This window comes from Mustela putorius, unplaced genomic scaffold (assembly GCF_011764305.1).
Source record: "Mustela putorius furo isolate JIRA1106 unplaced genomic scaffold, ASM1176430v1.1 tig00000450_pilon_pilon_pilon, whole genome shotgun sequence".
NCBI classification, from domain to species: domain Eukaryota; kingdom Metazoa; phylum Chordata; class Mammalia; order Carnivora; family Mustelidae; genus Mustela; species Mustela putorius.
The window spans coordinates 26,428,680-26,455,509 of NW_025421385.1; the positions used below are offsets into that span (position 1 = coordinate 26,428,680).

At 37.3% G+C, this 26,830-nt stretch overlaps 1 protein-coding gene and 1 pseudogene across 4 annotated transcripts in view; one reads left to right on the forward strand and one right to left on the reverse strand.

Moving 5' to 3' along the window:
- LIN28B (lin-28 homolog B) overlaps positions 1 to 26,830 on the reverse strand; it is a 138,354-nt gene that overhangs the window by 64,297 nt on the left and 47,227 nt on the right. The window lies entirely within an intron of this gene.
- On the forward strand, positions 18,653 to 19,768 carry LOC123392142 (annotated as a pseudogene).

Below are 26,830 nucleotides of genomic sequence, written 5' to 3' on the forward strand. Positions count from 1 at the left end.
TAGCCTTACTTTTTATTTGTTCTTTTGGCTTTATCTTCTCCTGAAAGCCAGGAATTTTGATATATATCTTAGTATCTCCCAAAGGGCTTATTTAGCAAAATGCCTGCAGATAGATATCATTCAGTATGTACTTAAAAGAACTGTAGACTTAACAACAGTTAAGATCCTTAAGGGTTATTTAATCCAACTCCCCCTTGGGGGGAAAAAAAAAAAGGTGAACTGCAGTTGAAGGAGTGAAGTGAATTGCTCATGCAAATTCAAATTTTTCAGCTTCTACTTCTACTACATAAAATAAATTCTCATATTTTTAATGTCAAGGTGACACTGTGTATGGTACAAGTGGGATAGAATACTTACATACTTATAGGATTATAATGTTTCATGGTAATAGCCTTATTCCCTAACTCCATTCCTTGTTCTTCCTTCTTCTACACATATTCTCCAATCATCCTCATTGAGGTGCCATACAATCCATCAAATTCTGCCTACGGTGAACAGATTTATGTAGAATTTTCAGAATTCTAGATTTTTGAAATAAAGATTTATGTTGATTTTTCCTTGACCTACACAGAAGACCTTCATAAGGCAAGACTCTGGTGTTTGGGCTTATATCCCAACTGTGCCATTTGTCTGGACAAAATGAAAATTTATTCTCTATAGGACAGCATCACAGTTATTGAAGGAATAAACGAACAGAGGAAAGAAGGAGCATTTAGAAAAAGGTGCTGACATGAACACTAAGATATCAGGCACTTACAATAAGGACAGGCCAATTTTGAATGTATTCCTACTAATTCATCTGACACTTTTCATTCATGTTCTTCTTCCTCCAATCAAATAAGGTGACCTTTTCTCCCACTTCCCTTTATTCCAAATTTTAAAATTCACTGTGGCTCAAATTTATTTCAGAACTAGAAAAATACTGGCTTTCGATTTCCTTGTTATACTCCCTTTCCTCTTCCCAATCATTTTAAAATGACTTGCAGAGAATGGCAGTAATATGGAGACAAACGAGAATGGTCCAAATGCTATACTTTATTTGTCAAGTACCTCTATCCAACCTTCCAGTTAGTAATAGGATCATTTATTGCTCTTGGCACATGCTATTTCTTTCCAACTAGACTGGGAAGGCCCTGAAGTGTTGCTACAGTTTTGTGTTTGGTTATCCTTAGAAGAAAGAGTATATTTTCCTCTCTAGGAAGCTTAAGCTGACTTCTAATTCAAGATGGTCTCATGTTATTCTTCAAAAGCCACCAAACTGACAGTAAAATAATAAAAAGAAACAGACTCAGAAGAAGGGTGTCTTCTGAGACACCCATCATGGTGTCTGGGTGGCTTCGTTGGTTAAGTGCCTGACTCTTGATTTTGGCTCAGGTCACGAACTCAAGTTGTGAGATCAAGCCCTGTGTCAGGCTCTACCTGACCATGCAGTCTGCTTAGGATTCTCTCTTTCTCTCTCCCTCTGCTCCCACCTTAAAATGAAAAAAAAAAAAAAAAAAACAAAAAAAGCCTCTCCCTCTGCCCCCCTAAAAAAAGAGGGGTGCCATCAACAGAAAGCTAATGCAAGAAATTTCTGGAAGTTAGAAAGCCGACTGGGGTACCAGGCTGGCTCGGTCAGAAGACCATGTGACTCTTAATCTTGGGATGTGAATTTGAACCCCACATTGGGTATAGACATTACTTTAAAAAAGAGAGCTCATTGATTAATTAAATTGAAGGAGCCACACCCTAGAAAACCAATAAAGCAGGCTACAGCAGAAGGAGAAACCAATATTCCTAAGATACCCCAGAGAGGCTATGTGGAGACTCAACATGTACAATGAAAAGCAAGAGTGAGAAGTGGGCTTGGAACCCAGGGGATTAATGGAAGGTTTGTAATGGACTAGATGCTTTTATCCTCTATCCCTATTCCTACCTTACACGTGCAAACAGCCAAACATTATCCCAAAACAATTGTAAGGCTGTTCTCTTAAGACACTGAAGGTAATATCTCGACAACTGGTGAAATAATGGATCCTACACACAAATCCTTATTTATTCTGGCAATTTAGAATGGGTTAGAGAAGGACTATCTCCCTACCCACTCAACCTTCAATCATTCCTATCTCTCATTCTTATCCCTCATGCATATATCTGCAGGGCCAACTAAGAATCACAAAACATGGGCGCCTGGGTGGCTCAGTGGGTTAAGCCGCTGCCTTCGGCTCAGGTCATGATCCCAGGGTCCTGGGATCCAGCCCCGCATCGGGCTCTCTGCTCAGCAGGTAGCCTGCTTCCCTTTCTCTCTCTCTGCCTGCCTCTCTGTCTACTTGTGATCTCTGTCTGTCAAATAAATAAATAAAATTAAAAAAAAAAAAAAAGAATCACAAAACATGCAGCATAGTAAAAAAAAAAGATCAAGATAAATGAGGAAAGGAAATTTCATGCACCATCTAATCAGTATCTCCAGAGATATCTGAAACAATTTAACATCATAAAACAAAACAACCATAACCAGAGAATTAAAAAAGAATTAATAAAGTCAAAAATGATTGTTGAAATCAAGTGGGATGGAAGTAAAAGATTAGAAAGTCACCCGGGACATAGAAAAAAGGACCCCCAAAAATGAAATATATGAGAAAATATTTCAGAAGTAAAGAGGACTAATCTAAATGGGAGAGATAACAAAGAAGATGAAGGGGTGCCTGGGTGGCTCACTCAGTTAAGCAGTTGCCTTCAGCTCAGGTCACAATCTGAGGGTCCTGGGACAGAACCCACTGGGAACCCATTGGGCTCCCTGCTCAATGGGGAGTCTGCTTCTCCCTCTCCCTCTGCCTGCTGCTCCCCTGCTTGTGCTCTCTCTCTCCGTGTCAAATAAATAAATAAAATCTAAAATCAAACAGAAAACAAAGACAATGAAAGAAGAAAAATGAAATATAAGAGAATTGCCCAGAGCTAAGGGAAATGCCAAGGAGCGGCCCTATACTGGGTGGAGGCATAAAACTTTTATGTAAGATGTACATTTTTTAGTGTACATTTTTTAGTGCATGGAGAGAGAAATGTTAATGGGGACTGAAGATAATTATCCAAACTGACATAACAGTTTAACCACATGCTTGTCCTGCAGTATCATTAATACATGTCTGTGATAACCAGAAACTTAGTTTAAGGGTACTATTAAGGGTGTGACCAAAAATGAGGTTGAAAATGCTAGTTAAAGCCAGATAATGGAAAATTTTAATTGCCAGCCCGAGCATTGTATTCTATCTAAAATAAAAATCTACTTGATTTTTTTTTTTCCTGGGTTTTAGATTGAATGTGTGTTTTAAAAAATTTAACTTCTTTGGCAATACTGTGGATGTGTGGGGGATATGAGCAACCTACGTGGGGGTGCCTGCTACAAGGTACAATCATAACCTTAGCAAGAGATTGTTACAACTAATCTGAAAGATGAAAGAAGGAATTGATTTTGCAAAACACTTAAGGAGTCATACTATCATCTCTTCTAAATTATTACTTGTCCCATGTAACAATTCACTGTTAAAATGGATAGTGGTGTTCTAATAGTAATACTTGTTTACAAGATGGTCCAAGAGCTTCACCAAGAAAGGATCATCTAACTCAGTCACCTAGGAGACAACTCTAAAAATCACAATCTGGCTTTTTCCTTTCTTTTTTACTATCATTCCTTGATAGTTGACTCTCTAACTATAACAATAACTTTAAATGATTCACTCCATTTTTAAGACAGCATAATGAGAATATAATTAAAAATTAAATTGTAGGGGTGCTTGGATGGCTCAGTTGGTTAAGTGTCTGACTCTTGGTTTAAGCTCAGGTCATCATCTCAGGGTTGTGGGATCAAGCCCCAAGTCTGGCTCCCACTCAGCAGGGAGTCTGCTTGAGGGTCTCTCCCTCTCTCTCTCTCTTTCTTTCTGCCCTTCCCCCTATGCTTACATTCTCTCTCTCTCTAAAATAAAATAAATGAATCTTTAAAAAAAATTAAATCGTAGGGGTGCCTGGGTGGCTCAGTGGGTTAAGCCGCTGCCTTCGGCTCAGGTCATGATCTCAGGATCCTGGGATGGAGTCCTGAATTGGGTTCTCTGCTCAGCAGGGAGCTTGCTTCCCTCTCTCTCTCTCTGCCTGCCTCTCTGTCTACTTGTGATCTCTCTCTGTCTAATAAATAAATAAAATCTTTAAAAAAATTAAATCATCGAAGAATTCTAGTCCAATAAAGCTGGGTGATAAGAGGTATGTTTAAAAAAAAAAATACAAAACCTCACAGATTCCTGTATAACAGTTAATAGTAGATTAAAGAGCTGAAAAACTTCATGAAAATTCAAATATATTGTTTCTTTTCAATATTTTTATGAGGCAAAGACTGTTTTTCTCTAATGTAGTAGTGGAAAAATATACCGTTAATGAAGGGGAATTAATTATTACACAATATACAGTTGTAGAGGTATTATACAACATGCATAAGTAATTCTGGGACTTCCAAAGATTATATGCTTTTGATCTACATGCCAAGATACTCCAGGATAATTAAGCCTGCACCCACAAGAACACAACAGAAAGATCACTAGAGTAAGCAGGGATCTAGCCTTGGCTCCATAACATAAGTGTGGTACAACCATGGACAAATTGCCTACAACTGAGTAAGTCTCCACCTCTTGTTTTTGTTATAGACACAGATCTCTAGCCTTTATTATAACTCTTCTGGAAAAGAATCTGTGTCTTCACTGTCTTTGTAGACATAAGTAGAATATATTTTAGCTAATGTTGAACTATCCTTTTATGTATTATTATTATTTCTTAATTTATTGAAGAGTAGCAAGACTTTAGGTCTTACTTAACTCAAATTCCTTTTCTTTTTTTAAATATTTTATTTGTTTATTTGACAGCTAGAGAGAGAGCACAAGTAAGCAGAGTGGCAGGGAGAGGGGCAGAGAGAGAAGCAGGCTCTCTGCTGAGAGCCTGACGCGGGGCTCGATCCCAGGACACCGGAATCATGATCCGAGCAGAAGGCAGCCTCTTAACCAACTGAGCCACCCGGGTGCCCCTTAACTCAAATTCCTTAAGAAAACAAAAACTAATGATGTACTGCATGACAACTAACATAACATAATAAAAAGGGAAAAAAAAAAAACTAAAAGAAATATGGTAGCAGTGTCAAGTATACCCAAGAGAATTAAAAAAAAAAAAAAAAAAAAGGGATGCCTAGGTGGCTCAGTCGGTTAAACCATTGCCTTCAGCTCAGGTCATGACCCAGGGTCCTGGGATCGAGTCCTGCATCCAGCTCTCGGCAGGAAGCCTGTTTCTCTCTCCACCTCTGTCTGCCACTCTGTTGCTTGTGTGCTTTCTCGTTCTCTGGCAAATAAATAAATAAAATCTTTAAAAAAAAAAAAAAGAAAGAAAGAAAGATGCATGCTGTACTCTAGAAGTTGAAGTTTACTGACCTTTACCTAAATAGATCAAATCCAGCTGAACTCCAATCAAATCACTAAATTTCACATAAAAAATGGGATTTTTCTACTTTCCTTGAATATGAAAGGAAGCCTTTGGAAAGTCCCTCCATTTGGCCTGTCCTTCAAAACTGAGAAGGGCAGCACTAAAACTAGCAACACTACTAGGATGGCATTTAAGAAGGCATCATGGAAAGCATACAGGTTTAAAGCATACACAGTTTAAAGGATTTGAATACTGGGTTTGAATCCTAATTCTATTACTTACAACCCCAAGCTGCATGACCATACACATATTAAAAAAAAACTAAAAACAAAAAACAAACTTGTGCTCTCGTTTCTTTATCTGTCAACCCATGATAATAATATCTTCCAGAAAGAGAAAATATCTACTACAGTTATGGTTAGATTCCAAATAACTAGTGTAAAATGCCTACAACAGTGCTTGGCAGGGGTGCCTGGGTGGCTCAGTGGGTTAAGCCTCTGCCTTTGGCTCAGGTCATGATCCCAGGGTCCTGGGATCCAGCCCTGCATCAGGCTCTCTGCTCAGCAGGGAGCCTGCTTCCCCTCCTCTCTCTCTCTCTGCCTACTTGTGAACTCTCTCTGTCAAATAAATAAATAAAATCTTAAAAAAAAAAAAAAAGCATGATGTTTAGTGTAGCATTCTCCAGAACGTTTCATTATTTCCTCAATACCATAATCACAATATGAATATTTAGAACATTGAAGCTATAGGTCTCCTCAATTCATGTTCATCTTTTATATCCTGTTTTAATATTGCTTAAAATTTTTTCTGTAAAATTTCTTAGCTGATAAATTAAATTGTATGAAATTAATTCTCATTGTGGGAGAATCTTATTTTACTGCCTCTCTTTGAAAATAAGAGATACTTAATACATGATGGCTAAAAAAAAATTTTTTTAATCCCTATCAAATCTAAGCTTCAATGATATTCATGTTTCATGAAATTGAAAGATTATACACTTCAGTTAGATCTTACTTAAAAATACACATCTCAAAAAATGGTGCTAGATTAACTGACATCTGCATGCAAAAAAAAAAAAAAAAAAAAAAAAAGATTCCAAACAGTTCTTTCACGAAAATTAACTTGCCATGAATCCTTGAGTTAAATTTAAAACACAAACTATAAAACTCCTAGAAAATACCACCGGAGAAAACCTAATGATCGTGGGTATGGTGATGACCTTTCAGATACAACTGCAAAGGCATGAAACAGAAAAGAAATAATTGATAAGCTAGACTTGATTAAAATTAAAAACTTTTGCTCTGTAAAACATGCATCTGATAAAGAATTACTTTTCAAAATGCACAAAGAACTCTTAAAACTCAATAATAAAAAAAGACCAACAAACTAATTTAAAAATGGGCCAAAGACCTAATGTACATCTCACCAAACAAGATATGTGGATGGCAAAGATGCATTAGAAAAGATGTTCAGCATCACGTGGTATCAGGGAAATACAAATTAAAACACCTGGTAGAATGGCCAAAATCTGAAATACTGACAACACCAAATACCAGTGAGATATGGTACAGTTACTGGTAATACCAGGGCCTCTCAATCATTGCTAATGGGAATGCAGAATAGCACACTCACTCTGGAAGACAGTTTCAAATATCTTAACAAAACCAAATATACTCTCATCACGGGATCCAGCAACTGTGTTCTTTGGTATTTACTCAAAGGAGCCGAAAACTTATGTCCACACAAAAATCTGGATATGGATATTAATAGCAGCTTTATTCGTAACTGCCAGAACTCAGAAACAACCAAGATGTCCTTCAGTACCTGAATATATAAGCTGTGACATATCCAGAAAATGGAATTATTAATCGCTGAAAAACAAATGAGTTATCAAGGTGCATATTACTAAGTGAAAGAAGTCACTTTGAAAGAAGCCAATCTGAAAAGGCTACATATTGTATGATTCCAATTACGTGACTTTGTATAAAAGGTAAAATGGCAACAGTGAAGAAATTAGTGGTTTCTAGGGATTGGGAAGAGTGGAAGATGAGGAGGGATAAATAGGTAGAGCATGGAGGATTTTTAAGGCAATGAAAATGGTCTGTATGAAACCATAACAATGGATAGATGTTGTTATACATTTGACCAAACCCACAGGACATCAAGAATGAACCATAATATAAACTAAGGACTTTGGGGTAGTTGTGATGAATCAATGTAGGTTCATCAATTGTAAAAAATATACCACTGTAGCAGGGGATGTTAAGAATGGGCCCCAACCCACACCACACCCCAAGCTCCAGGGAGTGGAGAGGGGGCTAGAGATTGAGTTTAACTACCAATGCTCAATGTAGGTATTGTAGGTCAGTGTAGTAGGTTTTATAATGAAACCTCCATAAAAACTTAAAAGATCTGATTTGGAGAGCTTCCAGGTTGGTGAACCCATGGAGGTGGTGGTAAAGTCTTGTGTCTAGAAAGGGAGTGGATGCTCTGTGCCCTTCCCACATACTTTGCTCTTTGCATCCCTTTCATCTGCTTATTCCTGGGTTATGTCCTTTTATAATAAACTAGTGATTTAGTAAATAAAATGTTTCTTTGTGTTTATGAACACCTCTAGCAAATTAATCAAACCCAAGGAGGAGATCACTGGAAACTCTAATCTATAGCCATTAGATCAGAAGCACAGGTGATAAAGTGGACTTGGGACTACTATCTAAAGTGGGGTTCTGGGAGCAGTCTGGTACCAAGATCCCTTAACCTGCACGATTTGATAATAACTGCTGGCTGACAGTGACATAATTGAGCTGAACTGTAGATTGTATAACCCTCAGCTGGTATCAGAGAATTTGCTCGATGATATGGGGAAAAATTTCACAAATCTGAATTGGAGTCAGTATTTTACAGAGCAACTAGAACTCCCATACATTGCTGGGAGGAATATAAAATGGTAGATCTACTTTGGGATTAAGTTCAACTTCTAAAATTTCTAACAGAATTAAATATATACCTGTCTTATAACCCAGTATTTCACACTCCTATTTATTTATTCAAAAGAAATGAAAACACATGTCTACTCAAAGATTTGTGGAGAAACATTTATAACAGGTTTATCCATTGTAGTTAAAAACTAAAAACAGGTTAGCCTTCAGTAATAAAGCAGATAAATAAATTGTGCTATGCACATACAATGGAATACTACTGAATAAAAAAAGGAATGAACTACTAGCATACACATCACAATACTTCTTAAAAACTGTAAAGGGTCTTTGACTTTTACCTCAAATGAAAGGTGAAAGCTGGGCGCCTGGGTGGCTCAGTGGGTTAAGCCGCTGCCTTCGGCTCAGGTCATGATCTCAGGGTCCTGGGATCGAGTCCCACATCGGGCTCTCTGCTCAGCAGGGAGCCTGCTTCTCTCTCTATCTCTGCCTGCCTCTCCGACTACTTGTGATTTCTCTCTGTCAAATTAATAAATAAAATCTTTAAAAAAAAAAAAAAAAAAAAAAAAAAAAGAAAGGTGAAAGCTTAGCCTGCTAGAATTTCACAGGTGCTTACAAAGCACAGTACTATGGAGTCAGAGACAAAGGACAGTTTATTATTCAGAGCAATAATAGTAACAAGTAATCAGCATTTTTGAGCTGGTTCTACAAGTCCTTATTCCCACAGGGTGATAGGAAGAAGGCCAAATGAAACCTACACATGGTGTGTTGCATTACAAGAGAGGAACACTGAGCTTAGGGAAGCTGAATTTTTCATAATGGGCAGTAAGCACGCTTGCCCTTTACTCTGGAAGGAAACACTATCTCTGTGTTCCAAGGTAGTTTGCTGTATAAACATCCTTGAAAAGGTAGCCCAGAACAAAGAAGAGCCGTTGCCCCACTCACAAGTCATGCAGCAATCTGAGAGAGCTAGAGAAAATTGTCTCCCAACAATACTGAGTGAATGCAACTTTATACAAAAAGAGTACAGACTGTGTATTCCATTTGTTTGGATTTCTAGAACACACAGATATGACCTATGTAGGAAAAACATTTAGAATAATTGTTGCCTGTGGATGGGTGTGGGATAACTGAGGAGGGACATGCAGAATCTTCCTGGAGTGATAATGTTCACCCTGACAGTGGTTCGGGTTACAAAAGTATAGACATCTGTCAAAGTTATTGAAAGGTACTTAAGGTACTTAAACTTTGTGCATTTCATCATATATCAATTTTATCTCAGAAAAGATATTGAACTCTAGTTAATGATATGCATGATGAAAGATTTAGGGTAAATTGATGTCTGCAACTTCTTTAGAAATGCATCAAAAAGTTAGGTTAATGGATCCACAGGGACATAACAGGTGTAGAGTTATGTGACAAAAACAAGTATAGGAAAACGTTAATTATACAATCTAGATGTTGGATGTAATGGTGTTCACTGTTGAAATTCTATCAACTTCTTTGTTTCAAATTTTTTATTCAAAAATACGTAAAAGTACATCTTTAACAGATACTTCATGGGTGAGAAACATCTTGGCATACTTGATTTTTTAAAAAAAGTATTAAATTGAAATGGAGGTTTTCATTATTACATTTATAAAGTATCTAGTAAGACCAATGTGTACATGGTACTATATTGGACATTACCAACAAATTTCAGAAAATCAAATATTCTAGTGACTTACAATCTGAAATTCTATATTACTTATGTAATTGGAAAAGGAGAGAAGGTGAATGGCAGGATGGTGAGAAATAGAGAGAGATGACTAAGAAGTAAGAAATGAGACTAAGGGGGCGCCTGGGTGGCTCAGTGGGTTAAGCCGCTGCCTTCGGCTCGGGTCATGATCTCGGGGTCCCGGGATCGAGTCCCGCATCGGGCTCTCTGCTCGGCAGGGAGCCTGCTTCCTCCACTCTCTCTGCCTGCCTCTCTGCCTACTTGTGATCTCTCTCTGTCAAATAAATAAATAAAATCTTTAAAAAAAAAAAAAAAGAAATGAGACTAAGGAAAATGAATAATATTTTTATAGTCATCTACAGAGAGAATCTGAAGAATTAATGTCAGGATGTACACTCTAGACTGCTGGACTAATGCCCAAATCAGAAAGGCAGCAGGAAGGTGATTTAGGGAAAAACACGTGGGAACACAGATCATGAAACTAAAGCAAAAAATGATACAGAGATCATGCTTTCCTTTTATGCATATTTTCTGAGGAGTTATACTTGATCCTTTCCTCCCAGATAATTTCTACCTTCAGCTTGGGGCTGATTTGGCTTTGAAAACACTATGATATTCACTCTTTATTACAATGGGGATAAGTACAGGGAAGATGAATCAATGAGAAGTGTGTTTACTTTTCCTTTAGAGCTGGCAAAAAATTAGAAACCTCTCAAACTGCACATATAATACTAAAGATTCTGAACTTATCTTTTTTGTTTTATCCAATGGAAACAAAAACAAATACAAAACACCACATCAGCTATCTACAGCTAATACTACTTGCCCCCCATCTGAAGCCCTATGAAAGAGTGATTTTTTTAAACTAAATTTTTTTTCTTTTTTTTTTTTAAGTAGGCTCCACACCCAGCATGGAGCCCAATACAAGGCTTGAACTCACAACTCATCTTAAGACAAGACCTGACCCCCAAAAAAAAAAAAGAGTTGAAAGCTTAACTGACTGAGACACCTAGGTGCCCCTAAACTAAATTTTTTTTTTTTTTACAAATTTAAACTCTGGAAATGCTTCACTGACTCTAAAATTTACTTGAATTTTTACTTTTAAGTATATTTTTAAGTGCATTAAAATCTATAACATCAAAGTCATATTATGCTCTTAATTAAGTTAGGGAAACCATAATGTCTCTTGGCACGACGAGGTTTACAAATTTCGTGCATGTGTGCAGATTTCAGAAGCTTCTACTGGTATCTTTCAGTGAGTGTATTAAAACTTGTGCTTTGGGGGTGCCCAGGTGGCTCAGTGGGTTAAAGCCTCTGCCTTCAGCTCAGGTCTGATCTCAGGGCCTTGATCTCAGGGTCCTGGGATTGAGCCCCGCATTGGAGGGGGGGGGGGCTCTGCTCAGCAGGGAGCCTGCTTCCTCCCTCTCTCTCTGCCTGCCTCTCTGTCTATTTCTGATCTCTCTCTCTCTGTCAAATAAATAAATAAAATATTAAATTTAAAAAAAAAACTTGTGCTTTAGATTTATAGTACAGTAGTATAGTTCTGTACTGCTCTTTCATTAAAGCTTTTTTTTTTTTTAAAAGATTTTATTTATTTGACCGAGAGATCACAAGTAGGCAGAGAGGCAGGCAGAGAGAGGAGGAAGCAGGCTCCCCGCTGAGCAGAGAGCCCGATGCGGGGCTTGATCCCAGAACCCTGAGATCATGACCTGAGCCGAAGGCAGAGGCTTAACCCACTGAGCCACCCAGGCACCCCTTACCTCAGGTTTTTTTTTTTTTAACTATTTGATTTTTTTTTTTAAGATTTTATTTATTTACTTGACAGACAGAGATCACAAGTAGGCAGAGAAGCAGGCAGAGAGAGAGAGGAGGAAGCAGGCTCCCCGCTGAGCAGAGAGCCCAATGCGCTCGATCCCAGGACACTGGGATCATGACCTGAGCTAAAGGCAGAGGCTTTAACCCACTGAGCCACCCAGGTGCCCCACTATTTGATTTTTTTTAACTCTTACTTTTATAAAACTAAACTTAAAAAACAAAATCAGAGAAAGAGATCTAAATTCACTGTTTCTATTGCCTCCTGATCCATTTATTCCTCAGTCCTTGGTAAAGTGACTTCTACACCAAACTATAAAGAAATGCTTTCACTAAGGTCAAACTTTGACTTCCTCCATGAAGATCCAGAAGACTCTTCAGTCTTACCGTATTTGTCAGCTTTATAGCACCTGGCATTAATCACTCTTTCACTGCTCTTGGCATGTGGGACTCAAAGGCCTAAATTTCTTTCTTTCTTTCTTTTTTTAAGATTTCATTTATTTATTTGAGAGAGGGACTTGATTCCGGGACTCCAGAATCATGACCTGAGCTGAAGGCAGGTGCTTAACCAACTGACCCACCCAGATGCCCACCTAATTTTATTTCTTATACCTCTACTCTCTCCCCCTCAGTCACATTTATAAGCTCATCTTCCTTGACTTTTAAATTATCATTGTTCCATAATGTTCCATTTTTGGCCCTCTCACTATATTTGCTTTCCCTGGGTATTTCTTTTTTTTTCTTTTTTAAGATTTTATTTCTGTAAGAGAGAGAGAGTACAAGCAGACCCCCCACTGAGCAGGGAGCCCTATGCGGCGCTTGATCCCAGGGCCCTGGGATCATGACCTGAGCCAAATGGAGACGCTTAACCAACGGAGCCACCCAGGTTCCCCTCCTTGGGGTATTTTCCATATTCCCTTTTTAACTACTACTTATATAACTTCCATTATGGTATTTCCGGCCCAGACTTCTCTACTAGACTCTAGTCTCATATTATCTAACTGCATATTACATATTTCCATATGACTTTCCCTCATGTCTAAAAGTGAACTAGCCCATATCCTCTACTACTATTGGTAAACACATACAAAGCTTACATGCCAGAAATTATTCTAAGCATTTCACACATATTAACTCATGTATAAATGAAGCTAATGAAATAGGTGAAGGGGATTAAAGGTACCAACTTTCAGTTGTAAAATAAATAAGTCACAGAGATGAAAAGCACAGCATGGGTAAGACAATAATATTGTAACACTGTCATATGCTGACTGTATTTAATATAATGAGCACAGAGTAATGTGTAGAATTGTTGAATCGCTATGTTGTACGCTTGAAATCAAACACGCCTGTCAACCATACTCAATAGCAAATTTTTTTAATGAAGCTAATAAATGAAATTAAGGCTCAAGAGACTAAGTAACATACCCATGGCCACAAAGCTAGTGAAGGGGAAAGCCAGGATTTTTAAACCAGGCTTCAAAGTATAGCCTCCTAAATACACTGCATTACCTCACTAGTCAATTCTTAATGTACTCCTTACCAAGTAAGGAGTCAGAATTCTGTCACCTGAGACAGAAATCTCCACCTTCCTCAACCCCACACCAACCACCAATTAATACTAATTTTACTTAATATGTGTAGACTCTGTTCCCCTCCTTCATTTTCCTAATAAAATTCATTACTTCTCGCTTAAATTGGGGAGGAAAAAAAAAGAAAAGCTTCCTATGGTTTCTTTGCTTTTAATCCATTCTCTACATTGTTGCTAGAGTGAACGTCCTGAAGCCAAGATTTGCTCCTTCTCTCCCCGTGTGTTCACATTACCCTGCTCATCAATACAGGCTTTAAAGGTTTCAGTGTGATCCCACAGTGCTCAGCATGAAGTCTGAACTCTGAATGCTTTCTTTTTTAGCCTTTGCCTATATTCCCAGGCTTCATTTTTACCATACCCTTCTACTCCTTCTCTATGCTTTAGCTGTACACCTCACATACCAGGGTCTCTGCGCACACTACTCATCTGCCTTGGAATACACCCTTCCACTATGCTCTTCTCTTCCTTCTCTACCATGGCCAGGGGTCAGTTAAATAACCTTCTTTTCTGTTTTTATAATATGTGGTACACATCTATAACAAAACTTTCTCACCCATTACTGTAATAATGTGTCTATCCCTCTGAATTGGCTGTAAGCTCTAAAAGATAAGGGTAACATACCATTTCATCCATCCAACAGGAAACTGAGGCAGACAGGTTATGTAAACTCACTAATGCCAAAGAGCTAGTGATCAGAGGAAATAATACCTAAATTCAGATCTACATAACTCCAAAGCTAATCAAGGTCTTTATACAGAAGCAATGAACATGATGAAAGCAGTATCTTGATAAGCTGCTACAACTTAAGACCAACAGAATCATTATACTTCTTGGTATCGGTTTAGTGATTTACACAGCTAAATGCTGTCTTAAAATAATTGTGTAGAAGGACAGCCTTCTCTTAGCAGCATCAACACACCTCTTCTTTCTTTTTGTATTAGCTCTTCCATTCAAAACCATAGGTCGGGGCACATGGGTAGCTCAGTCCTGAAGTGGCTGCCTTTTGGCTCAGGTCATGATCCCAGGGTCCTGGGATAGAGCCCCACATTGGGCTCCCTGGTCTGCAGGGAGCCTGCTTCTTCCTCTCCCCCTCCCCCTACCTGTGTGTTCCCTCTCTTGCTGTGTCTCTATCAAATAAATAAATAAAATCTAAACATTTATAGGTCTTTTATAAAAGTTGTATCAGAAAAAAAAAAGTAATAGCAATTAACTGTTACAACAAAAGACTTTTAAAATATTTTATTTAAAAGTACAATTTAGAGATGAAGAAATTAAGTCTCAAATTACTTTGGGAAATTAAATGCCCAAAGTCTTAAGGCAGCAAAAGTAAAAATAAACAAATGAGACTATATTAAATTAAAAAACTTCTGCACAGCAAAACACACACAGGCACAAAACAAAACCAAAAAAATCAACAAAATGAAAAGGCAACTTACTGAATGGGAGAAAATATTTGCAAGTCACATATCTGATAATGGGCTAATATCTAACATATACAAAGAATTCATACAACTCAGCTGCAAAAAATCAATCCGATTGAAAAATGGACAGAGGGGGTGCTTGGGTGGCTCAGTCTGTTAAGCATCTGCCTTTAATCGCTTCTCGGCCTTTTGGCTAAGATCAAGTGAAGCATCTGCTTTTAGATCAGGTCACGATCTCAGGGTCCTGGGACAGAGTTCCATTCCTCCCTGCCCCTGCTCTCTCTTGCTATCTCTCTCTCTCTCTCTCTCAAATAAATAAGTAAAATCTTTTTTTAAAAAGGAAAAGAACAATGAACAGAGGATCTGAATAGACATTTTTCCAAGAAGACATACAGATGGCCAACAGATACATAAAAAGATGTTTAATATCACTCATCATCAGGGAAATGTAAATCAATACAACAATGAAATATCACCTCATACCTGTTAGAATGGCTGTTTCAAAAAGAAAAGAGATAGCAAGTGTTGGCAATAATGTGGAAAAAAGGGAACCCCTGCACATTGTTGAGGGAATGTAAATAGGTACAACCACTATGAACAATAGCATGGATGTTCCTCAAAAATATTTAAATACACCTAACATATGATCCAGAAATTCTACTTCTGGGTATTTATCAGAAAATTAAAACACTAATTCAAAAAGATATATGCGCCCTCATGTTTACTGCAACATTATTTATAATAGCAAAGATGAGGAAAAAACCTAAGTGCCCACCAACTGAATGTATTAAGAAAATGGGACACATATTATGTGCTTACATATATTATGTCTGCGTGTATGGAATGGAGTATTTTTGAGCCATAAGAAAAGAATAAAATCTTGCCATTTGCAACAACATGGATGGACTCTGAGGGCAGTATGCTAAGTAAAATAAGTCAGATAATAAAAGATAAATGCGGTGATTGCACAAGTGGAATCTTAAAAAGCAAACAAACATAATTCCAAGCTCGCAGATAAGGAGAAGAGACTAGTAGCTGCCAGAGGCAGAGGTGGGGAATGGGCAAGACGAGTGAAGCAGGTCAGAAAGTATTTCCAGGGGCATCTGGGTGGCTGGCTCAGTTGGTTAAGTGTTGGACTCATGGTTTTTGGCTCAACGTTGTGATCTCAGAGTTGTGAGACTAATCCCTGCTTCAGGTTCCACACACAGTGGGAATCTGCTTGGGATTCTCGCTCCCTAAAATAAATAAATAAATCTTAAAAGAAAGTATTTCTGATAATAACTTTCCAGTTATAAAATTTCTGGTTATGAGGTATATTTCTAGCTACAAAATACTTAAGTCATGAAGGAAAAATGCCCAAAGTCTTACATTTAGTTAGTGGCAAAGCTGGGACAAGATCACATTTTCTATGTTGGAAGTAAGCATTCTTTTTTACTACCTACATAATGATATTTCTCAGAGACCCAACTTTAAAATATTGTATAGGTTAACAAAGTAAATCTCTATGACTGATTAACTTGAATGAAGCCTTCCTCATAGTAAAGTTAGCTAACCTGCTAATCTACTGTCATTATAATATATTGTCAAAGTTGTGAGAACTACCTTGGACCAACTTTAAAAAAACTATGGTTATTTCTCTTCAATAAACTTACACTTTAATTAAAAGACATGGTTGAGGCAACATCGCTGACCTCCTCAAAAGACATGTATACATACATATCTATATCTCCTCTAAAGGAGTACAGACCAATTGAATTTTATGTAATGGATAGACATGTTCTACATTTGCGCTGTCCACGGTGGTAGCTAATAAGTAGCCATGTGTAGGTAACTAATGAGCACTCAAGATACTGTTAGTGCAACTGAAGACCCAAATATTTTATTTAATTGTTCTTAATTTAAATTTCAAGAGCCACATAAGCTAGTGAATACATCTTGGAAACACAGTGTTAGAGTTACATCATAAAGATCTGAGAGGTACTTTGCAAAGAAGGTTTGGAAAGATTATATCTCTATACTGTTCAGTTCTATTAATGTAAAATAATTAACACAGAGTAATGACTATGAGAAGTGTTTTTATAATTTTGAAGTGTTTTTATAATTCCATGTTTTTATAACCGTCTTCCTCCAATCTTTGTCTCAGAGACAGGATATTATATGCTATGGGAGAAAACCTTTCTAGCAGGTACAAGGTTGGGCAAAGAATGAACAAACCCTCCTCCTCTAAAAAAATCAGAGAATCTCTTCAAGTGCCCAGCCTGCTCCAATGATCACAGAAGGGTCAGGAAGCCCCAGGGGATCTTTCCAGGCATGAAACAAGTTCCACAACTCAGCTCTAATTTTTCCACTGGATGAATCACTGGATACATGTAAGGCAAGGTCCCAGGTACACCAAATAACAATTTTTACATTACTACAAATTATACAACCAAAGACAAAAGAATCACATGTAGTTTCAGGCAAGGGCTTCATTACTTTATGACTTACATATGGATTTATGTATTACCTATGGATTTTCTAATGCTTAAATATTTGTCTATACATGTCTCAAAATTATCTTTCAGCCAGGGATATGGATTTTTTAGCATCAAGAAAAATGTGGAGAAGGGCTCATTTTATTCATTGGGATATCATAATATTTCCCTGATTAGGTCATCACCTTTTAGTAATACTGCTTTAATTTCTATATTTTCATTAGCATACTTCCCTATATTTATTTTCTCCTGTATTCTCCATCCATTTCTTCAGCATCCTTCATTAGCCTGTTAATAATTCTTCCTTTCCCTAATTAAAAGGGAAACGACCCTTTTCCCTTATAATCTTTCCAACCCTCACCAAACCTAAATAGTATTTTATAAATGAACTATCTGTTCATTTTTTGAAAAAAGCACATTACATAGGGATTATTGGTCTCTTAATGCACTCAGGTGCCTCCTGGCTTTTTCACCTAGCTCTGTTGAGGCCCAAAGGTCACAGATAAGAGAACATGTGGATGGGTCAACACAATCACTTACCACCATAAATAAGTCAGGCATAAATCTTGCTGACAGTGGGAAGTCTAAGCCAGGAAATAATACCAAACAAAATGCCATCTTCAAGCATAAAAACACATGATTTGTGTATGTTCCAAGGACAAATGATTTCTATGTTGTTCCAGAGGCCCAGCACGTAGACACTGTACATATCTGTATGTATGTGGTGCTCAGTTTGCTTAAAAATAAACAGCAACTCAGGGCCAGGGCTATCACAAACAGGTTTCTAAAAGGTTGTTTGTTTGTTTTTTTTAAGGTGTTTATTTATTTTTCTTTTTTTAGAGAGGGAGGGAGAGATGGTAGGACCAGAACAAGGGGAAAAGAAAGAGTTCTAAGCAGGCTCCATGCCCAGTGCAGAGCCTGACACAAGACTCGATCTCACAACCCCGAAATCATGACCACGGCTAATAAATGAACAGTTGACACTTAACCGACTGAGCCACCCAGGTACCCCTATAATGTTTTAATAAGAGGGTGCCTGGGTGGCTCAGTGGTTAAAGCCTCTGCCTTCAGCTCAGGTCATGATCCCGGGGTCCTGGGATCGAGCCCCTCATCGGGCTCTCTGCTCGGCGGGGAGCCTGCTCCCTCCTCTCTCTCTGCCTACTTGTGATCTCTGCCTGTCAAATAAATAAATAAAATCCTTAAAATATATATATATTTTAATAAGGATGAGCATCTGATCAACTTAGAAGATCCTGCATATGGTGGTGGCAATGAGTGAAGTTATAGTAAGTCAAGGCTTCTAACAGGATGAGACAAACAGACAAAAAAAGCCTGAAAATACAAGCAAAATACAAAATAGATACAAACATGTCACTATATCTCTATGTTTTCACATCTAGCACTTATAAACTACTTTTAAAATTTATGGGAATTGGGGGCGCCTGGGTGGCTCAGTGGGTTAAAGCCTCTGCCTTCGGCTCAGGTCATGGTCCCAGGTTCCTGGGATCGAGCCCGCATCGGGCTCTCTGCTCAGCAGGGTGCCTGCTTCCTCTCTCTCTCTCTGCCTGCTTCTCTGCCTACTTGTGATCTCTGTCTGTCAAATAAATAAATAAAATCTTAAAAAAAAAAAAAAAAAGATTCTCTCTCAAAAAAAAAATTTATGGGAATTGGTTATATGAGCTGGGGTTTAGTAAGATGGAATTCTTTGTAAACAAGAGATAATTTATCAAGGAGATTCAATCAGCAGCATGACTTTGCTCACATTGTATATATTAATAATACCTAACTAGGGTTGTTATAATAATTAGATGAGTTAATACATGTCAACTGCTTAAAACAGGAGCTGGCATGAGGTAAATCTTATGCTTAAATCATGCCAATATTAAAAGGGGACTTTGCATGTAAATGTGATAGCATTTAAAAAGTATTTATAAGTAATTGCTATTGCTTTTTTTCAATCTCCATACATAGCATGTGTTCATTTTATAAAATACAGATAAGGAAAACAGAGGGTAGACATTGAGCTATGAGCTGTGTAGTGTGTAGGAGTTGGCACCACGGCAGAAGACATCAAAACTAAAATCAAGAACTACTGGGCTGCCCCTGTGAGACACTTCCCCAACCAGAACCAGGCCAGGATACATAATAATAATAATTATTGTTATTATTGACAATAATAATTGTTAAAATCTAGATAATAATAAAGTTCTGCTGGCAGAACTACCTTGACTTCCACCACTATGAGTAGACAATGACTAATAAAGGAGATGGTGTCTCCACATGTGAATGGTACCGGTATGTGTACAAGTCCCTCTGCCCCACAGCCTGGGTGTCAACCTCAGATGACCGACCACCAGGCAGAAGGCACATTTTCTGGCAAGATTTGAACCACCTCTCCTTTGCCCTCCATCCTTCTCCCAGTGTTGTGAAGAAGGTACATGGCGATCCCCATCCTGGGATCCTGAATCATGGCTTAACTAATAATAAATACTTCTTGGAAATGTGTTTTAAAAAGAAAACAAAACAGAAGAGAAGGTAAAAATCACCTGAAATTCCATCACATCACTATTGCTATTTTTTTATGATTTTATTACCCTATTTATTAACCATAAATTTCCACTTTCTCATAGGTATAGATAGAAGGAGATACATTTTTTTTAAAACATTGAGACCCACTAAACCCAATGTTTTATACTTTACTACTTCTCATCCAACAAGGTAACTAAATATCTTTCCTTTGCGTTGAACACTTTGAGGCTGTGTTTTTTAGCAGCCAAATGCTCCCCACTCCCATCTTTTCTCCAGGTGTACTCTCAATTTTTGAAACTTCTATATTAAAAAACAGGGACAAAGCTTCTCCAGTTGGACAGAACGAAGTTGTGCTCAGCCTCCCCATCTCCCATTGGTCCTCAAAGTACCCCCAAGGAAATCAAAGACACTTCTGAATACAGTTTAACAATATAAGTTAAAAAGCATCATTTTTAAAAACTGGCTATATTACATGGAGGTTTATAATTTAACCAATCATCTAATAAAAAACATTTAGTTTTTTCCAATTCTTTGTTTTTATAAAAAGTGCTATGAAAAAACATCTTTATGTACACCCATCCTATTCATAGGCTTTTGATGTATACTGCCAAATTATACTGTAGAAACTTGCATAAGCATATATCTCTGCCAGAGGTATAGGAGAATATTTCTCTCCATATTCCACAGCATCAAGTATTATCATTAAAATAATAATAATAATAACGTGTCAAACTCTCATCTGTTAAACATTGCTTTAAGCTTTTATTTGTTTAGTTTCTGTATTTTTACTTTCATGAATTTCTACATTCCTGTCCTTTGTCTGTTTGACAAAGTTGCTTGTTTTTTCTTACTAATACAAGACTTCTTTATACTGCAATGATATTAACCCTTTGTTGATGTATTGTAAATAATTTTCTTAATTTGTACTCTGTCTTTCAACTTCCTAACAAGTTTCTCCAAGAGATTGAAGTCGGGTTAATGATACAAACAGTTAATATGAAAAAGACCTACCCATATTTAATTTATACTTAATATATTCACTTTACTTAAATGTCTGAGATTTTGATCTATAAATGTACTTTATAAAATTTGTACTTTATAAAATTAAAATATATTTGGAATAAAAGATTTCACTTATTATATAAACAGCCATCATTACTTTTATAATTAACACATAATCTATATATAAATTTGACTTTAAGTGTCAACATTAGTGAATGACTAATGGTACTGGATTCTAAGAGGAAATGAATGAGCAAGAAGAAATTAATTTTTTATACATGCAGTTGTAACATGACACAGCTGTGACATTTGGAGAGAAAAGGTAGTTATAAAAATGGTGAAGGTCAAAAAGATATTTAAATCACAAATAATAACTTGATTATTATCTAGATGTCACAATTACCATGCTAAGAGTAAATTTAGATGAAATAAATAATCTAATCCTAAATTATTCGGGTATATGTTCATTGTTAAGTATATTCCCTATTAAAATTTAACACTGAAAAATCTAAAGAAAATGATAAAATGTTAATGAATGTTACCCTCTTTTAGCTGCACTTTATTGTTTAAGAATGAAATGTGGTCTCAGGATTTCAATTATATGATGGGTTTGAAGTCCAGTGCAATGAACTTCAATCATTTCTAGGTTTTCCCTTATGGAGTTTTATAATATAAAACACTTCTTAAAATTACAGGCCATGAATTAGATTGATTTTAATATTTTGTTATAGGATTTATATTACATATCGTATCTAAAATTATTTTATATATATGGTTAAAATAAGTTAGGTATAATATGCCTTTTAACTTTTATAGTGTAAAAAGATTTAAAACAATCTTTCAATAATCAGGCTTCTCCAATAATAGAAACTTTCTCTCCTTAGTTTATTATGGTATATAAATAAGACTTTTTTTTCAAAGGCATCTAAAGAAGACAACCTTATCAAACAAGCACAGGGGAATAAACTAAGGATAAAAGGCTAGTGTTCCTTCCAATGAGCACTACCAACACTAATGGGGATGCCAGACATCTTAAACCCAGAAATATCAGTCTTTGCTAATGCTCTCAAACTAATTTTTATAGGAGATGAACCCAGCCACATGCAGATTATAAATTCTGATTTCAGTATGAGTATCCACATCTTACCAATTGCAAATTCTGGCCTCATCATAATTTTCTAATATTTTTAAAATTTTTCTTTTATAAGATTTTATTTTTAAGTAGTTTCTACAACCAGCGTGGGAGCTTGAACTTACAACCCCGAGAACAAGAGATGTGTGCTCTGACTGAGCCAGCCAGGTGCCCCTCATTGTTATTTTCCACCATTGTCACCAAATGTCCAATCCTCAACCTAAAAATACTTTATCATTTTAACCATCAGGTATATTTTGCAGCTTTCAGGATATCTTGAAGAAATAGTGTTGGTGGGTGTTACAAACTCTTGTTGATATTTTATTATTATACATCATCCAACTGAGAAACTATGTATACAGATAATGGTTCAACTTTGTCAGTTTCAAGGATTCAAAAAAATTTTTTACAAGATTTTATTTATTTATTCATGAGAGACAGAGAGAGAGAGAGAGGCAGATGGAGAAGCAGGCTCCCCACTAAGCAGGAAGCCCAACACGGGACTCGATTCCTCGACCCTGGGATCATGACCTGAGCCAAAGGCAGATACTTAACCATCTGAACTGAACCATACAGGCACCCAAAGATTCAAATTTTTTTATTCTTCTCTTCCCTTAATCCATCACATCAGTAACAGATGTTTGTTAATTCTTCCTCCCAAATATCTGTTATATCCTCCATATTACTGCTTTTCCCTTTCTGAGAAAACAGCCTCACCGACAACTACTACAATGATACTTATCAAACAAGACCAAAACACAGAATAAAGTGTATGATGGTATATTAAGCAGATATTTTTTAAAGTTCAGAACACAAAATAGTAATTTTATGGACAAATATTTTGAAGGAAAATATTTTGAGTTATAGGCAAGGTAAAATGTTCATTAAAATCATTTTAAGATATTTAATAATTTTAAAAGGCAATAGTACTGTTCACAAATACTAATTTCATCATACCATAATCTGATTCAGAAATCTATTTAAACTATATTCAAAGGTGATCATTTAAAAACCATTCACCTGGGGCACCTGGGTGGTTCAGTCAGTTGGGCATCTGACTTTTTGTTGAGGCTTAGGTCATGATCTCCTGCATCATAGGATCAAGCCTCATGTAAGGCTCCATGCTCAGTAGGGAGTCTGCTTGAAGATGCTCTTCCTCTTCCCTCCCCTCCCTCTCTCTCTAAAATAAATAAATCTTAAAAAAATCATTCACCAGTTGGTCACTCTTCTCCTTACCTTTCCATCCTTCCAAAGTTCCCTTAATTATCATCCTTACTATACCCCAACTATAAACTTACTAGAGCATAAAGCACTTCTAACAACACCTAACATTTGTCTCTGTCACCAAGACTTTGCTGAATTCTCTTATCTCTGTTAGAGACTAAGAAAGACAAAAAGGAGCTCTGGACAGCCAGGAGTTAGCCTGTCACTCTCAGTCAGGTCTTCTGTTGCTGGGAGTTGGCTTGGCACTTAGAGCTATGCCAGGGTGTTCATAACATTTTATTTGAACATAAACAATTTCAGAGAACACACAAAATCAAACAAGGCCACTCTAACTTTATGTGAACAGAGACAAAAACAACACTGTCCAAACCAAAAAATGGTTAAACACTCCCCTTTCATGGCTAATATGTCTGTTTCCTTACCAACTCTAGTTTTAGCACCATGATGTTATTCCTGCTTTCTAGCTAAGAATTATTAGGATCCCTAGGGCCCTGACTCAGTCAGTTAAACAGCTGCCTTCAGCTCAGATCATGATCCCAGAGTCCCGGGATAAAGTCCTGCTTCCAACTCCCTGCTCAGGGGGAGTCTACTTTTCCCTCTGCTCCTCACCCTGCTCGTGTGCTCTCTCTCTCTCAAATAAATATATAAAATCTTCAAAAGAATTATTAGGATCCCCAATCACAGAATTACTTCTGCTTTTTGACAGCATCAAACCCCTGTTTTCTTGACCTTCCCCCAAATCACTTAACAGGAACCCCAATCCTAGAAGTCCTTTCTAACGCCTTCTCACTGAAATGCTTCAAGGTTCCATGTACCCCAGTGCTACAAGTTAATAAATCCAATTTTTTTTATTCAGGTGAGTTCCTGATGGCATTTTTTTACATATTTATTATTAACAATACTATTCGCTTTTTTAAAAAGGATTTATTTGGGGCACCTGGGTGGCTCAGTGGGTTAAGCCACTGCCTTCAGCTCAGGTCATAATCTCAGGGTCCTGGGATCGAGTCCCGCATCGGGCTCCCTGCTGAGCAGAGAGCACCTCCTCTCTCTCTCTCTCTGCCTGCCTCTCTGCCTACTTGTGATCTCTGTCTGTCGAATAAATAAATAAAATCTTTAAAAAAAAAAAAAGGATTTATTTATTTTTAGAGAGAGCAAGCAAGCACGCAGAAGAGACAGGGAGAGGGACTGAAAGTTTTAAGCAGAGTCCCTGCTGAGTATGGAGCCTGACGTGGGGCTCGATGTCACCACCCTGAGATCACAACATAAGCCAAAACCAAGAGTCAAATGCTTAGCTAACTGCACCACCCTGGGGCCCCAAATACCATTAATTTTTACAATGGTTTTCATTTTTATATATTTTAATCTTATCCCCCCCAAAATCTAAAAAGTCTCTTTTATTTTCTAACATGAAGCTGTATTTAGTTTCAGTATATACTCTTATAGTTCATACCATGTTTCATCCATTTAACTTATATGTTAAACAATTTTTTCCATCACAAGCACATACACATTTGCTCCTTAATTCCATAAAATGGTAATTTCTGGGATGCCTGGGTGGCTTAGTTGGTTAAACATCTGACTTCAGTTCAGGTCATGATATCAGGGTCCTGGGACTGAGCCCCACAGTGGGTTCCATGCTCAGTAGGGCGTCTGCTTCTCTCTCACTGTTTGCCCCCAGCCCTTCCCTCTCTCAAATAAATAAAATCCTTTTTTAAAAAAGGTAAGTTCCTTAAGAGTACAGTCATTGTGATGCACATTGAATAATATATAAAATTACTGAATCATTTTATCATTTTATTGTGTAACTGAAACTATTAGTTAATTATATTTTAATAATATTTCAATAATAAAAAATGATAAGCTCCATGTGGATCAAAATATTTATATTTTTATAACATTACAAAGAAGGCTGTCATTAACTCCTTTTATTTACTGGAAATTCTGATCCTGGCTTCTTCAACTCTACATTTCCTTCTTTTAAGATGCTTTCCTACCTTAGTTTCACGACCACCTAAATATGATGGCTTCTAGCTAAACCTATAACCATAATCGATACCCCTCTTCGAAGACCCACACAGATATCCAAATGGATGGTCAAAGGGCTCTCATGTTCCCCATTTCTAGAACAAAACTCAGTATCTAGTCCCCCAAACTTTGACACTCTATCTCCTTCTCCAACTTCCATCCTTGGGTCTCCCCCAATCACTCAAGCACTCAAGTCAGAAATCAAGTAGTAATTCATATTCTTCCTCTTCTCTCATCTCCCACAACCAACAGTTTGCCAAGTCTTGGATATTTTGGGTATATTCCCTAACTTTACTTCTCTCCCAGTTTATATCTAGTGTAACTACCTTAGTTAAGACCCTGACCCCCTCTCCCAAACTGCAGTTCTCTTACCTATTTAAAATCCATCTTCAACCTAACGCTGCAGCAGAAACCATCTAGAGTAACAATCTGTTCCAGTTAACTCCCTGCTTTTAATTCTTCAATGACTTAAAATCCATTAAAATCCTTCAATGGTTCCGCAGTATCAATAAGTTAAAGGCCAAACCTATTTCTTCTACCTCCTCAATGGACCCTCGCACACCGTCCCCTCACCCTTTAGTCCAGTGATCTGAAGTGTTCAAAAAAATGCCAGGCATCAGGTATAATGCTCCCTCTGTTGAGAAGCACTTCCTCAAGATGTCCGACAAATACTCTGTTCTCACAAGCTCAGTTTAATATTCATCTCATATATAATAAACACTTTGACAAATTAAGCGTATCTCCTTTCAGAGTCCAATATACAAGTTTCCCTGACAGCATCGAAATCACTACGAAATAGGGCGGCCTGGGTAGCTCAGTTGGTTAAGCATCTCCCTATGGCTCAGGTCATGATCCCAGGATCCTGGGGTCGAGTCCCATATTGGGCTCCCTGCTACGTGGAAAGCCTGCTTCTCCCTCTGCCCTGTTCATATGCTCCCTTGCTCACTCATTCTCTCTCAAATAAATAAAATCTTTAAAAAATTAAAAATAAATAAATCACTTTAATATATGTCAGTATTTACAGTTTCTTCTCCTACTCTGAACTGCAAGGTCCTTGAAGACAGAACCCATGACTTAATATAATTTATATCCAAAGTAACTAACACTACACCTGGCACAAAGCAGACCTAAACAAACAAGTTAAGTAACTCATTTGCAAATTCACAGCAAAAGAAAAATTTTATTTTGCCATGAAACCTCATCTAATTAAGGTTAAAGGCAAAGAATATCATATCAAGCATTGCTGTACTTTTTAATGACAAAAACCTCCATAAAATGCTACAAGAAAGAATAATTTTACAAGAAAGGGTAACCTTACATGATGACCATCTTATTGCTTTCAGAATTGCTACCTACGCCAATGCTCATAAGAAATAAGATTTATGGGGCGCCTGGGTGGCTCAGTGGGTTAAGCCGCTGCCTTCGGCTCAGGTCATGATCTCAGAGTCCTGGGATCGAGTCCCGCATCGGGCTCTCTGCTCGGCAGGGAGCCTGCTTCCCTCTCTCTCTCTCTCTGCCTGCCTCTCCATCTACTTGT